We start from the raw sequence: 14,286 nt of genomic DNA, 5'->3' as shown, positions 1-14,286 counted from the left end.
GTGTGTGTTTATAGCAATCTGCAAAAAGTGTACCTGCTTGAGAGGCAGGTGGTGCTGTCTGTTTATTTATGGGGAGTACAATCAAATAAGGATTAGGATTTATTGAAGAACAATGATGAATAATTTGTTCTGAAATGTATCTTGCCCTCTTCTTTTTTAAGTATGCTTAGGTGAACAGAGTGGGGAGTTGGTGAAATCTGTGAAATGTCAAGAATAATGAAGAAAAATGATAGTGTTAAATATCAGCAAAGGAAATACAACTGTTCTCCTGCATACTTTCGTTCCCCATGTTCTCCCTTACTGCTGAATGTCATTTCTGTCCTCAAACTATTTACAAGACTGCTTGCAAAAGGGCCATATAATTTTTAGACAATTGTATGTGTAACCTTGATAAAATTACTGTGTGGGTATGTCCCTTGGCATTACCTTAGTAAAGAAGGTTATACAGTCACTTTCTTTGAATTTCGGGGTGGGGAGAGGTTGGTAAAAAATGAGAAAAAAAAATTACATAGGCTTTCCACTAGAAATAATTCCTTTTATCTTTTGAAAGTTTTATAGCCATGAAGTCCTCTTTCATTATTTTAGTGTTCAGATACAATTCACCTTTGCATACATCCATTTGCCCATGCTGCCAACATGAGTACAACTGCTGGACCTACATGATAGATGGAGAAAACTGACTCTTTCATGTGTTAATGGTGACTTCCATACATGTGCCAACATACATACACTCACATACACATGTACACCTGTACAAATACACAACACACACAAACGCACACACAAACACACACACAAAATAAACAAAACTAAAACCTACTTTGAATTCAATGAATTTTCTCCTAAAACAGTAGAGTAAAAAAAAAAAAACAGACCAACTAGTAGAAGACTTTTTGTGATGCGAAAAAAAACAATTATCAGTCTTTTGACAATGAAATAGCAAAGTAATTATTATAAATAATAAAAAGGTTTGAAGTAAAATTTAGAAAATAAATAAATTTATTAAAATATCAAATCAAATAAAATAAAGCATTAAAGTATTCCTGTTTGGGGAAGATGTGAGTATATATTTGAATTATACAAAAAGATTACCCCAGAAATCTCCAAGGTCTGATGAACATTTTCAGCCTAAATGCAGAGATTAATTTTTATGTACAAAAGTTTTTGGTTTTCTATATACTAGTAGCTATACTGAACAGTATAAAAGCAAATTTCTAGATAATCCCTCTCTATATAAGAAACTACAACTATCAATATTTTTAAATTATGGCAGCAAAAAAATGTATTATAGTGTGTCATTTCTATTTGAATTTTCATTCTACTTATCAAGGCAATTAGCAACCCCTCACTTGTTTGATTATTGGCAAGTATTTCTATAATCATTACATGTAGTATCTGATTAAGTTTTTTAAACAAAAATATTTACAAATATTTAGTCATAAAAGTTATTGTTTTGGTGTGAAACGTATCACATGTATGTCTTGTTCTGTGGAGCAATAGAAAGCAAACATTTTCTATTTTTCCAAGAGTCCAAAACACATATATACCTTGGGAATATAACTTGAACTTAGAAATCAATAACCATCCAGGCATCAGTAATACATAATGTATAACTAAAATATGGACATTTTTTTATTGAACCAATATTCAAAAGATGGTTGAATGATCACAGCAGAAAGATTCAGGGCTGCTCTCTGAAAGAACCTGAGCATCAAACGTTTTTCCACACCACATTTTGTCAGTGCAATTTCCTTTTTGAGGCAGCATCAGATGATGCTGAAGGTCCTGATGACTCAGGTAACTTTCCAGACACTGGAATGCATCTAAAAAGCTCCACACATCTTTTCACTGACACAATTATTTTCCTTTAAATATATTTTTTCACACAACGTATTTTAATATACTTTTCCCTTCTGGACTGTTCCCCGATCCTCTTGACTTCACCACTCACCTAGATCCACTCCCTTTTCTTCTCTTTCTCATCAGAATACAAACTCATCTAAAATAATAATAAACAAGTAAAATTGGAGAAGATATAGCAAACAAACCAGAACAGGGAAAAATAAATAGAAGGAAAAGAGCTCAAGAAAAGCACAAAACCACAAAGAAACACATATGCTCTCTCATGGAGAAAAAAATTGCAAAACTTGCATTGAGTCCATTTTGAATTGTAATTGTTGAGGGGACCACAGGGATCAAGGACACCACAAGAAGACCTACAGAGTAAGCTAACCTAGGCCTGTGTGGGCTCACCAAGACTGAACCACCAGCATGGGCTTGAGCTAGGCCCCCTACACTGATGTAGCAGATGTGCAGCTTGGTCTTCATGAGTGTGTGTGTGGGGGGGAGAGGGCAAAGATAGTGAGGGGCAGAGACAGAGAGAGAGACAGAGAAGCAGAGAAAGACAGGAGAAAAAGGGAGAACCACACAGAGACAGACAGATAGAGACAGAGATGGTAATAGAGACACACACACATACAATGAGAGAGAGAGAGAGAGAGTAGAAATGCTCTGTTCTTAAGCCAAGTCATGTCTTAATAAAGCTGGATTATGTGGATTATGGCTGGCTCTCCTCTCATCACTTAGTTGAGGAACTAAAAGTGACATATACATTTACATGTAAATTAGGGCAGTTTGCACACCGAAATACTGTAAAATTCTAGGTTAGGGATGAAGGCTTGAGTTTACCTCTCCCAGACCAGACTACCCAAGTTTGTGCTCAGATGCCACAGTATCTGTGAGTTCTTGTGTTCATGGATCCCATTGTGCTTAGAAGGCCTTTCATGTCCTCCACCCTCTCTGGCTCTTATAATCTCTGCTCTCTCTTCTTTTGGGGCTTCAGGAGCACTGAGAGAGGAGTTTGAAGAAGCTGACCTGTTTAGTGTCCCATGCTCTCTACTCTGCATATGCATTATGTGGCTGTGGGTCTCTGTACTTGACCCCATATTCTCCTGGAAGAAGCTCTTCTTATGATGAGTAAGGAAATCCCAGATCTGTGAGTATAACGGATTTCCAAAATAGTCAGAATCCAATTTATTACTACATACACTTAGCCAAACAATAGTAGCAATAAGCGTCTCACCCATCTACTCTCAGATTCCATCCAAGTAGTTTCAAGATGTGTTCCATCTCATAGAGTGGGTTAAATCTAATCATATATTGTTTGTATAGTTCTATAAGATCATGCAACTAATGCACAAGTGTACCTTGAAGGCTGATCTCTGCCACTGTAGATCACAGAGTTTGTGGATATGTGGGTTTTTAACCTTTCTTTAGTAGTGTGCAGATTACCTTCCTGCATCATGAACACAAGTCAACAGACATGAAGGCTCTAGGTGGAAACCTGCTACAACTTTCTACTTTCATTCACTTATCTATGTGTTGTCATCAGAAAATAGAGCCTCAAATTAGTTTGTGGAGAGTATGAGCTTTGGCAATAGGTTGTGGGTCCCACCGAGGCCCTTTGCCAAACAACTGACAAGTCTCAGACCTGGAGGCTTCCTTCAGTAATGAAAAAACATCTAGTTGTCGCACAATCTCCCTTGTTAGTTGCTGATTCTATTTAGATCACCTTTATATATGTATAGATGTTAGGAAGGTGCCACCGTATTAACTTTCCAAAGGTGCATCATTTTATGTTCTCTTTCCTCCCCATGTTTCCCACCCTCACCACCTACTTACCATTCACTCTCCATTTAATTTACCTAGTCTAGTCCCCCACCATCATCCATTCATAAATATCTATCATATTGCCCTTTGCTAGGGATGCTCGTCCCCCATTGCTGACCCTTACTCTGTTCACAACTTTTGTAGCTATATCGACTGTAGTCTGTTTATCAAGACCTTAATATCAAACACCCACATGCAAACAAGCACATACCCTATTTATTCTTTTAGTTCTGAGTTAGTTCACTTCAGATGATTTTCTCTAGTTAGGTTCACTTACTGGAGAATTTCATCTTTTTATCAGCTGAGTCATATTCCATTATGTAGATGTACCATTTTTCTTTATCCATCCATCTCTTGACAGACAACTATCCTATTTCCAATTTCTGGATATTAGGAATAGAGCATCATGAACATTTTTAATCAAATGTTTCTGATTTAATAGGCTATAGAGTCCTTTGGGTAGATGCTTAATAATGATATATCTGGATTTGGCGGTAGCCATATACCCAGGTTGCAATGAAACCACCACAGTGGTTTCTACAGTGACTGTAAAAGTTTGCACTCCCACCAGCTATGGATGACTGCTTTTTTATTTTTATTTTTCCACATCCTAGGTAGACTGAGCTGTCCTTTAGTTTTAGGTTTTTGTTGTTTTGATATTAGTCATTGTGACAAGTATAAGATCAAATCTCAAAGGAATTTTGATTTGTTTTTACCTGATGGTTAAGAGAGGTTTTCTTTATTTGTTTTTGTTTGTTTGTTTGTTTGTTTACTTTTTCAAGATAGAGTTTACCTGTGTAGGCCTGGATGCCTTCAAAATTACAGAAATGTGCCTGCTTCTGCCTCTCAAGTGTGGGATTCACCACCCACTGAGGGGTCTGTTTGGTTGATATTATTGCTCTTTCTATGGAGTTGTATAGGAAGAAAAATAACTCCTCCCTTGGGGACCACATTGTATATCCCATGCTTAGTCCAATGGTTGGCTGGAAGCATCTGCCTCTGTATTTGTCAGGCACTGTCAGAAACTCTCAGGAGACAGCTATATCAGCTCCTGTAAGCAAGCACATGTTGGCATCCACAATAGTGTCTGGGTTTGGTAAATGTATATGGGTTGGATCCCGGGGTTGGGGGCAGTCTCTGAATGGGATTTCCTTCAGTCTCTGCTCCACACTTTGCTTTGCTTCCATATTTCCTCCCATGAGTATTTTGTCGCCCTCTCCCCGCTTCTAAGAATGACTGAAGCATCCACTTTAGGTCTTCCTTTTTCTTGAGTTTCATGTGGTCTGTGAATTGTACCTTGGGTATTCTGAGCTTTTGGGCTAATATCCACTTATCAGTGAGTGCATATCATGTGTATTCTTTTGTGATTGGGTTACCTCACTCAGGATGATATTTTGTAGTTCCATCCAATTGCCTAAGAATTTCATGAATTCGTTGTTTTTAATAGCTGAGTAGCATTCCACTGTGTAAATGTGCCACATTTTCTGTATCCATTCCTTTGTTGAAGGACTTCTGGGTTCTTTCCAGCTTCTTAACCCCTATTCTATCAGTGCTCTGCTAGTAGAGACTTTGCTATGGCAATTAGTTCCAAGGTATTTCACACATTTTTTTTTTTCCTTGTCAGGTTTTTTGTGTCTGTCCTCATGTTTAGGTCTTTGATCCATTTGGACTTGACATTTATGCTTGGATAAGTGTTGATCTAATTGTATTCTACTATATGTAGCCATCCAATTTAATCAGCAACATATGCTGAAGATCTTGTTTTCTTTCCAGTATGCTTCTCTGGGTTCTTTTATCAAAAATCAAGATCAGTTGCTGTGTGGGCTTCAGTTTAATCCCAATGGTCAATATTACTATTTTCATGAGAATACTACAGTAATTTTATTGAATTCCAGAAGATTAAGACAAGGAGATCTCTGTGTTCAAGGTCATCTGGGACAAAGCATGAACCAGATCCACACATGGTTGCACACACCTTTAATCTGGGCCACCTGTTCTGCTGGGGACCTACATAAGGACATTGGAAGAAGGAAGATTCTCTTTTCTTTGTCTGCTTGCATTGTGGTACTGAGTATCTGCTAGATCCTTGGACTTCCATTCACTGCTGCTGCTGACCACTGTTGGGGAGTTGGACTACAGACTGTAAGTCATCAACAAATTTCCATACTATTTAGAGATTACTCATAAGTTCTGTGACTCTAGAGAAGCCTGACTAACACAGTATTATAACTTTGATTAGTTTCTCAGTCTTTTTGCCAATTGTATATATGAGGCTACTCATTTTCATGTTAATTTTTGCCCAACTACTTTGCTGAAAGTGTTTATAACTTGTGCTTCCCAGTGGAATTTTTAGAGTATATGTGTGTGTGTGTGTGTGTGTGTATGATAAATACATATTTTCATGAGCAAATAAAATGTATGGGCTGGGTGGTGGTGGCACACGCCTTTAATCCCAGCACTTGGGAGGCAGAGGCATGTGGATTTCTTTTCTTTTTTTTCTTCCTCTTTTTTTTTTTTTTTGTTTGCTTTTTGAGACAGGGTTTCTCTGTATAGTCCTGGCTGTCCTGGAACTCACTTTGTAGACCAGGCAGGCCTCGAACTCAGAAATCTGCCTGCCTCCCAAGTGCTGGGATTAAAAGTGTGTGCCACGATGCAGGCTTTTTTTTTTTTTTTTTTTTGCAGGTGGAGTTCTGAGTTTCAGGCTACCCTGGTTTACAAAGTGAGTTCCAGGACATTCAGGGCTACACAAAGAAACCCTGTCTCAAAAAACAAACAAGCAAACAAACAAACAAACAAAATTGTATGACTTCTTCACTTTCTCTGTGTATTCTTTGCTCTCCTTCAGTTCTTGTTATTCTCGCTATGACCATGTATGAAATAGTAGTATATTGGGCAGAGATGGAGAGCAAATAAAATTTATCTTATTCCTGATTTTAGTGGAATTGCTTTGAGTTTTTCTCTGCAAAGCTTTATATTGGCTATAGGCTTGCTGCAAATTGCCTTTATTACATTTAAGTTTCTCCCTTGTATTCCTAATCTCTGCAGGACTTTTATCATGAAGTAGTGTTGGATGTTTCAAAGTACTTTTTCCTCATCTAATGATACATTATATATATGATTTTTGCTTTTCACTCTGTGTCACGTATTGCATTTATTCATTTATTTCTTTACATATGTTGGCCCATGTTTTGGAAAAAAAAAAAAAAAAAAAAAAAAAAAAACAACTGGCACATTCCAGCACTTGTGCCTCTGCTCTGGCACACTGGCCAGCCATTCACTGGTGGCCAATGGCCGACCTGTTTTAATTTCAAGGAGACTCTGACTCAGAACTCCACGATCTCTCCACCCAGCTCACTAGGCTCCCACTGGTGAGTCACTACCATGACAGCCCAGTGCTTCAAGACCCCCAATGCCTTTGTGGAGCACCTCAGGCAAACCCACACTTTTCTGCCACCATACCTTTCTCACCCAGATAAGCCTCCACGTGAAGGAAAATATCACAGAAACTTAGTTCAGAAACAATGGTAACTCACTCTCTGAGTGCAGCAACTAAACCCTAATCTGGTAAGCCTTATTAAAATCTGATTCCTCTGGTGGTGAATCCTTGTGGATCTGCCATGATACTAGGAAACTCTAGCAGTTGCATCTTATCTATATGCTCTGTCCCAGTTCTAAGAGGCCCTAATTCTCTCCTGCTTTTTCTCTTCCTTCCTCCAACCCAGAAGTCCTATCTACTCACCCTGTGATTGCCTCCTTTATTCATTAGGGGATTGGTTCATAAAAAGTATAATTCACTCCTTGTCCACAACCCTCCCAGGAGAGCAGAATTAGCATACAAACAGCACGAGGCCCATCCACAACAGACCCCTCCCTGCATCTCTGTTGATAAAGTATGCTTGATCATGCTGTATTATCTTTTTAGTGTGTTCTTGGATTCAGTTTTGTCTTTCTGTATCAATGTTCATAAGGAAATTGACCTGTAATTATCTTTTTTTATTGGGTCTTTCTTCATTTTTGGTATCAATGTAACTGGCACCTTGGAAAAAGAATTGGGCTGTGCTCCTTCCATTTCTGTTTTGTGGAATAATCTGAGGAGTATTGGCATTATTTCTTCTGTGAACATGTCGTAGAATTATGTGCTAAAATCATCTGGATTGATTAGTAGAATTTTGATTACTGCTTCTATCTCAATAGTGGTTATATTTCTGTTTTGTTTTGTTTTCTTTTTTAATTTTGTATCCTTGACTTGTTGTCTAGTTTATATGCCTTAAGAATTTATTCAGACAGGAAGGTAGAACCTTAGATTTCTTTCCCATCTTAAAATAGCCGGTAAAAAAGCTGAGAAGTCTGACACAAAGGAGAAGAAACCTGCAGCCAAGAAGGCTGGTAGTGATGCCACTTCTGGTGGTTCACCAGCCACTGGTGCACATAATAAAGGTGATCCTGAGGTTACAAATGCCAAGGGGTAGAAGCTCCCTTGTAGCTGAAACTCTGTCCTAGTTATAGGAATTGGCAGGTATTTTGATCTGTTATGAATTACAAAAAGCCTTGGACAAAAGGAAATACTCAGCAGCCAAGACCAAGGTTGAAAAGAAGAAAAAGGAGCAGGTCCTTGCTACGGTCATAAAAATTGATGGTGGTGACAGAATGGTGGTACCCATGTAGTGAAGCTTTGAAAAATGCCAAGATATTATCCTACTGAAGATGTGCCTCGGAGGTTGATGAACTACTTCATGAACATGTGAGAAGGCTGTGTGTGAGCACCACTTCTGGGACTGATCACCCTCATCAGGCAAGAGAGCAAGAGGATGGCTTTTTTGAAACAGCTGGGTAGAATATTTCTACTTGTAACTGGACCTCTTGTACTCAACTGGCTTTCTTTGTGCAGATAGACACCAGAAGTTTGTCATTGCCAACTCTACAAAAGTTGGTTTTAGCAAGGTTAAAATCCCCAAACAGGATGGATCCTCAAAAAGTAGTATTCCAAGTTGCTTATTAAACATTCATATATTTAAATAGAGCACAGGCTGGCCTTGTCTCACATCAATGGGAGGAGAAGACCTTGGTCCTGTGAAGGCTCAATGCCTCAGTATAGGGGAATGTCAAGGCAGTGAGGTGGATTTGGGTGGTGGGTAGGGAGCACCCTCATAGAAGGAGGAATGAGATAGGGAGAGGATACCAGAAAGGGGATACATTTAAAATGTAAATAAATAAAATATCCAATAAAAAAGAATGTATGCTATGATAATTTAATTTTTAATTTTAATAAAAATTAACTCACCTTATATATGTATATATATGTGTATATATGTATATATATGTATATATGTATATATATGTATATATATGTGTGTATATATGTATATGTGTATATACATATATATACATATATGTATATGTGTATATACATATATATACATATATGTGTATATGTATATATATGTACATATATACATATATAACATATTTTGTGTAGATAATATGTGTTTACTTCACATAGACAGAATTTTTTTCTTTTATATTTGCTTTTATTTTGTGTGTATGCTCCTGTACCACATGTATTCCTAGAGCCTATGGGGAAAAAAAAAGCCTCTGATGCTGCTAGAGATATACATGAATACAAACTGTCATTAGCACTGAGTACTCTTAGCTACTCTACAAGCAATCTCTACAGTCCCGATATTGAGAATACATTTTTATGACTTTTATTTTCATCAAGTGGTCTTAAACATTTTGTTTGAACATTTGGACTGTACTGTGCACATTAATATTTTGATGGAAGTTCTGAAGTCTCAGTTGAAGCACATAGTTATTAACATATAGAGATATGAGATCTGGTTTTTCTTTACAAAAAGGTTTGTAGTATATTTGTGAAATTTTGTGAATATCTTGTATAAATGTAAATATTTGTTATTTTTTAATTGTACTCTCAATGGTCACAGAAAATCATTCCTAGCCAAACTCTATGACGTGCTGTTTTTCTTTCTCCAGTGTCTTTTCTCTTCATAGTTTCCAGGATTTTTTAAAAATTTTGCACTGAAAAGAATTATAAATCTTCCATAGTCATTTTAATGAGTTAATTTTTGAGTAATGATTATTAAGTCTTGATTATTTAGTCACAGTAATGACTCTTTAAAATTATAACCAATTAAAACAGCCATTAATCTATTTGGACCAAGTTGTGGAAAACATTCAATTATAGTCCATAAGAAGAATTTCATCTTGTATTTACTTAGTTTTTGAAAGCTTAATATTTAAAAGTATTAGAGTAGGTAACATCTCATATTGCTATTGTATCATGTTTTTATGTCTGTGTGTGTCTGTACTGCAACTTGTGTATATTAACTTCCTCAAAATTCATATCTCTTATCACAATGTAATGCTAGTCTCTTGACAGTGTATGCTTTTCACTTTAAATTATCCATCATATACTACCATCTGCTTTTACATTTAAAAACTTATTTTTATTTTCTCAGTCAGGTATTATACTACCTTGCATAGCTCAAAGAATGGTATAATGAAATCAGCTAAACATGGTATTTTTCTTCTGAAATTATTGAGTTTAACCAATTTATCAGAAAGTGTGATGTTTAATATGAATAGTCTGATTTAAGGAGATTAGCATCCAGATGCCTTAATCATCATTTATGTGATTTTATATATTATTTCACTCTAATTTTGCTAAGTTATTTGAGTATTTAATTTGTCTATATCTGCTATATCCAGGAACCAAATAACCAAATTTTGATCCAGTAATTTCTCAAAAATCTTAAAATATTTTCATATGGTTCAAAAAATGATTCTAAATATTCCATGGCCATTTTATTATGAATTAATTATTCAGTAATGATTATTTAGCTAGGTGATACATAGTAATGACTATTTAAAATTATAACCAAATAAAACAGCCATTTATCTGTTTGGACCAAGTTGCAGAAAGCACTCAATTATAGTCCATAAGAAGAATTTCATCTTACATTTTCTTAATTTGATGAAATGTGCTCACCTTTTTCTAATCAAATTTTTCACTGATTATACTCACAATGAAATTTACTTGGTTGCATAAATGACCCCATTCTTGCAGTGAGAATTTTATGCATTCAGTAACTAAGGTGGTAAAATCTAAGTACTTAATAAGCAATTGTAATTAATTAGTCGGCTTGATTAATAGAATTAACAAATAAATTTAATTACCAGAATATACACTTAGTATAAACTTTGGTAAAATGTGCAAGTGTATATTTTCTGACAAAATGAAATTGGAGCATTTCACCAGAGGCTTCTTCAGTAAGACTCAGAAGATCGTCAGATTTGCAGGGATTTGAAATATCTCAGGAGGACAGAAAGCTACTGAAATAACAGGGACTATTCTTGGGCTTTTGAATATACCACAGGCAAAGTTTGTGCATTGATTACAAGTGTTACAATTTTAATACTTGCCTCATGCTTCTTTAAATATCACCTGTCTTTAGAATTAAAAGGATCTCAAAAAGTCATTTGGGTTTTTAAATAATTCTAGAAGAATAAAAGTTTTCTTCGAAAGGTTAAAAGAACCCATAACTCTTCAAACAGAGAAAACATAGATGATCTCTTTTGGTAATTGTTAAAGGTCATGTTTTAATCTAGTTCCTCAAACTGATAATAGGGAACAGCCAGAATCCTGGAGTTGAAGGTCAAAACAACATCATGCGCTCAAGGTATAGTACAGTAAAAATCAATTAAACTTGATATTTTTTTTCTGAATTTATTAGGTTTAACGAACTTACTTTAAAATCATGTCAAATGTGAATTTTAGTAAGATTAGCAGCTAACTTTTTCACATGAATCATTACAAATATAAAAATAAAAATAATGGTTATACTAGAATCTGAACATTCTTGCTTATATTTTCTTTCATGTATATGGGATATGAATCATTTCAATGTGTTAGTTACTTAAACACTATTTTTGTAACTAGACTCATGAGCAAGACATTTTTCTCCAGGAGTTCCACCAGGTCTGGAGCTTCTTGCACTAAAAAAATAAAAAGAAAGTAATTTTGAAAAAAAAAAAAAGAAAGAAAGACAGACAAGAAAGAAAGAAAGTTATGTGAACAAGAGGCCATTTTGAGAACAAGAGAACCAGGCATTTAAACCCAGTTTTGATGTACTGACGTGAGCTTTACATTTAAATTGAGAAAGAATTGACAAGAAAAGCAATTATCCATGACTAAAGATGGCTGGTTTAATCCTGACAGGGTCTAGCTCCTCAGTATTCCAGTTCTACTCACTGAACCCAGTCAAAGTCCTTATTGTCTGATAGAATATTGCCATTCCCCTGAGTCAATAAATACCTCTGCTTCATAGAGGAACAATATGCTCTCTTCGTGAACTTGTCTCCCTGAGGCTTCCATGTTCCTTTAGTTCAATGGGAATGCAGTTTTGGAACAATGACTAGAAACTTGGACACATATTTTGGAGGGTTTTTAACTGGGGTATTATAATATGCCTCAATTACTCTTATCTTTGTGCCTTGGATTAGGATGACACCAGCTGCATATCAAAAGTAAATGATTGGTGGTCTGGTGTGAATGCAACATGAATCAGGACTCTGACTCATAGTCTAAAGACAAAGGAAATGCAGATAAATAGAAAACAAGAAGAGCAAGAATTTAGTTTTCTGTAGTTAATATTTAGAACCAAGTGGAGAGTTGGTACAATTACGCAAGTGAAGTTTCTAAGGGACGATTTTTATTTTAATTTTTTTCTTTTTTTAATTTTAGAAAGTATGTGTTCTTAAAGTTTGTCTAAAATATCATTGTACTATAAAGTATCTATCTGATAAAAAACTATCCAAAGTGCAAGTCAAACGATTTATAATTCTCTGTATCACAGCATCTATGTTATGTACTGAAGCTAAAAACTATATTAATGTTATATGATGGTTGTTTCAAAACTAAAATTCAGGACTCATTATCATGCATGTAAAGATTATTGAACAACAACAACAACAATAACAACAACAACAACACCTCAGTAGCTACTCCCTAGGGATCACTTGTGATTTGTTGTACCTACAGCAGAAGGAATCAATAGTTTCAATGGCCTATAACTCTTCTTTATAATACACCTATAAGAGCAGGAATTTTATGGCAATGTTTGAAGATGTCAAAGTGGGTCTAAAGTATTTTTAACCTTTATACTACCTGTTAGGAATGATCACTTTTTCTTCTGTTTCCTTCCTGAATTTCCTGTTTGTACGATATTTCCCAAATGATTTCCTCAAAGACTGGCTTCAGAGATACAGAAAATTCTGTGGATATTAGACAGAATTATTACTGAATATAAGCAGAAAAGGCATAATAATATTATAGTCTATAACTTTCACGGAGCAAAATAAAAAGACGGTGTAAATAAAATAAAATTACTTATTCTGTAAGCCTCTTAGGATTAGCTAAAACACAACAAAAATGCTTTTTATCATCAGGGAAATGCAAAACAAACAAACAAACAAACCCTGAGATTCACACCAGTCAGAATGGCTAAGTTCAAAACTCAGGTGACAGCAGATGCTGGCAAGGATGTGGAGAAAGAGGAACACTCCTCTATTACTGGTAGGATTGCAAGCTTGTACAACTACTGTGGAAGTCAGTCTGGCGGTTGCTCAGAAAATTGGACATAGTACTACAAGAAGATCCAGCAATACCTCTCCTGGGCATATATTCAGAAGATAATCCAACTGGTAATAAGGACACATGCTCCACTATGTTCATAGCAGCCTTATTTATAATAGCCAGAAGCTGGGAAGAACCCAGATGTCCCTCAACAGAGGAATGGATACAGAAAATGTGAATGTAACACAATGGAGTAATACTCAGCTATTAAAAAAAATGAATTTCTTAAATTCTTAGACAAATGCATAAAACTAGAAAATATCATCCTGAATGAGGTAACCCAATCACAAAAGAACTCACATGATAATTGAAACTTTTATCCAAGATACAATTTGCAAAACACAAGAAAATCAAGAAGAAGGAAGACGAACATGTGAATACATCATTCCTCCTTAGAATAGGGAAGAAAATACCTGTGGAAGCAGTTACAGAGACAAAGTTTGGAGCTAAGATGAAAGGAAGGACCATCCAGAGATGAACCCACCTGCGGATCCATCCCATTATCAGTCACCAAACCTAGACACTATTGCATATGCCAGCAAGATTTTGCTGAAAGGTCCCTAATATAGCTTTCTCATGTGAGGCTATGCCAGTGCCTGGCAAATACAAAAGTGGATGCTCACAGTCATCTATTGGATGGAACTCAGGGCCCCCAATGGAGGAGCTAGAGAAAGTACCCAAGGAGCTAAATGGGTCTGCAACCCTCTAGGTGGAACAACAATATGAACTAACCTGTACCCCCAGAGCTCATGTCTCTAGCTGCATATGTAGCAGAAGATGGCCTAGTAGGCCATCATTGGGAAGAGAGGCCCCTTGGTCTTGCAAACTTCTTATGTCCCAGTACAGGGGAAGGCCAGGGCCAAAGAGTGGGAGTGGGTCAGTAGGGGAACAGGGTGGGGGGAGTGTACAGAGCACTTTCCAGATAGCATGTAAAATGTAAAACAAGAAAATATCTAATAATAAAA

The 14,286-nt window shown here is 36.1% G+C and overlaps 1 pseudogene; it reads left to right on the top strand.

The window, feature by feature from the left end:
* The window catches only part of LOC110308994 (large ribosomal subunit protein eL6-like), a 28,545-nt pseudogene extending 19,857 nt beyond the window's left edge, over positions 1-8,688 (top strand).
* The last annotated feature ends 5,598 nt before the right edge of the window (positions 8,689-14,286 follow it).

Source organism: Mus caroli, unplaced genomic scaffold (assembly GCF_978045245.1).
Source record: "Mus caroli unplaced genomic scaffold, Mus_caroli_1 scaffold_12, whole genome shotgun sequence".
Classification (NCBI taxonomy): domain Eukaryota; kingdom Metazoa; phylum Chordata; class Mammalia; order Rodentia; family Muridae; genus Mus; species Mus caroli.
The sequence above is the reverse complement of the archived record's forward strand: the minus strand, read 5'-3'. Positions and strand labels throughout refer to the sequence as shown.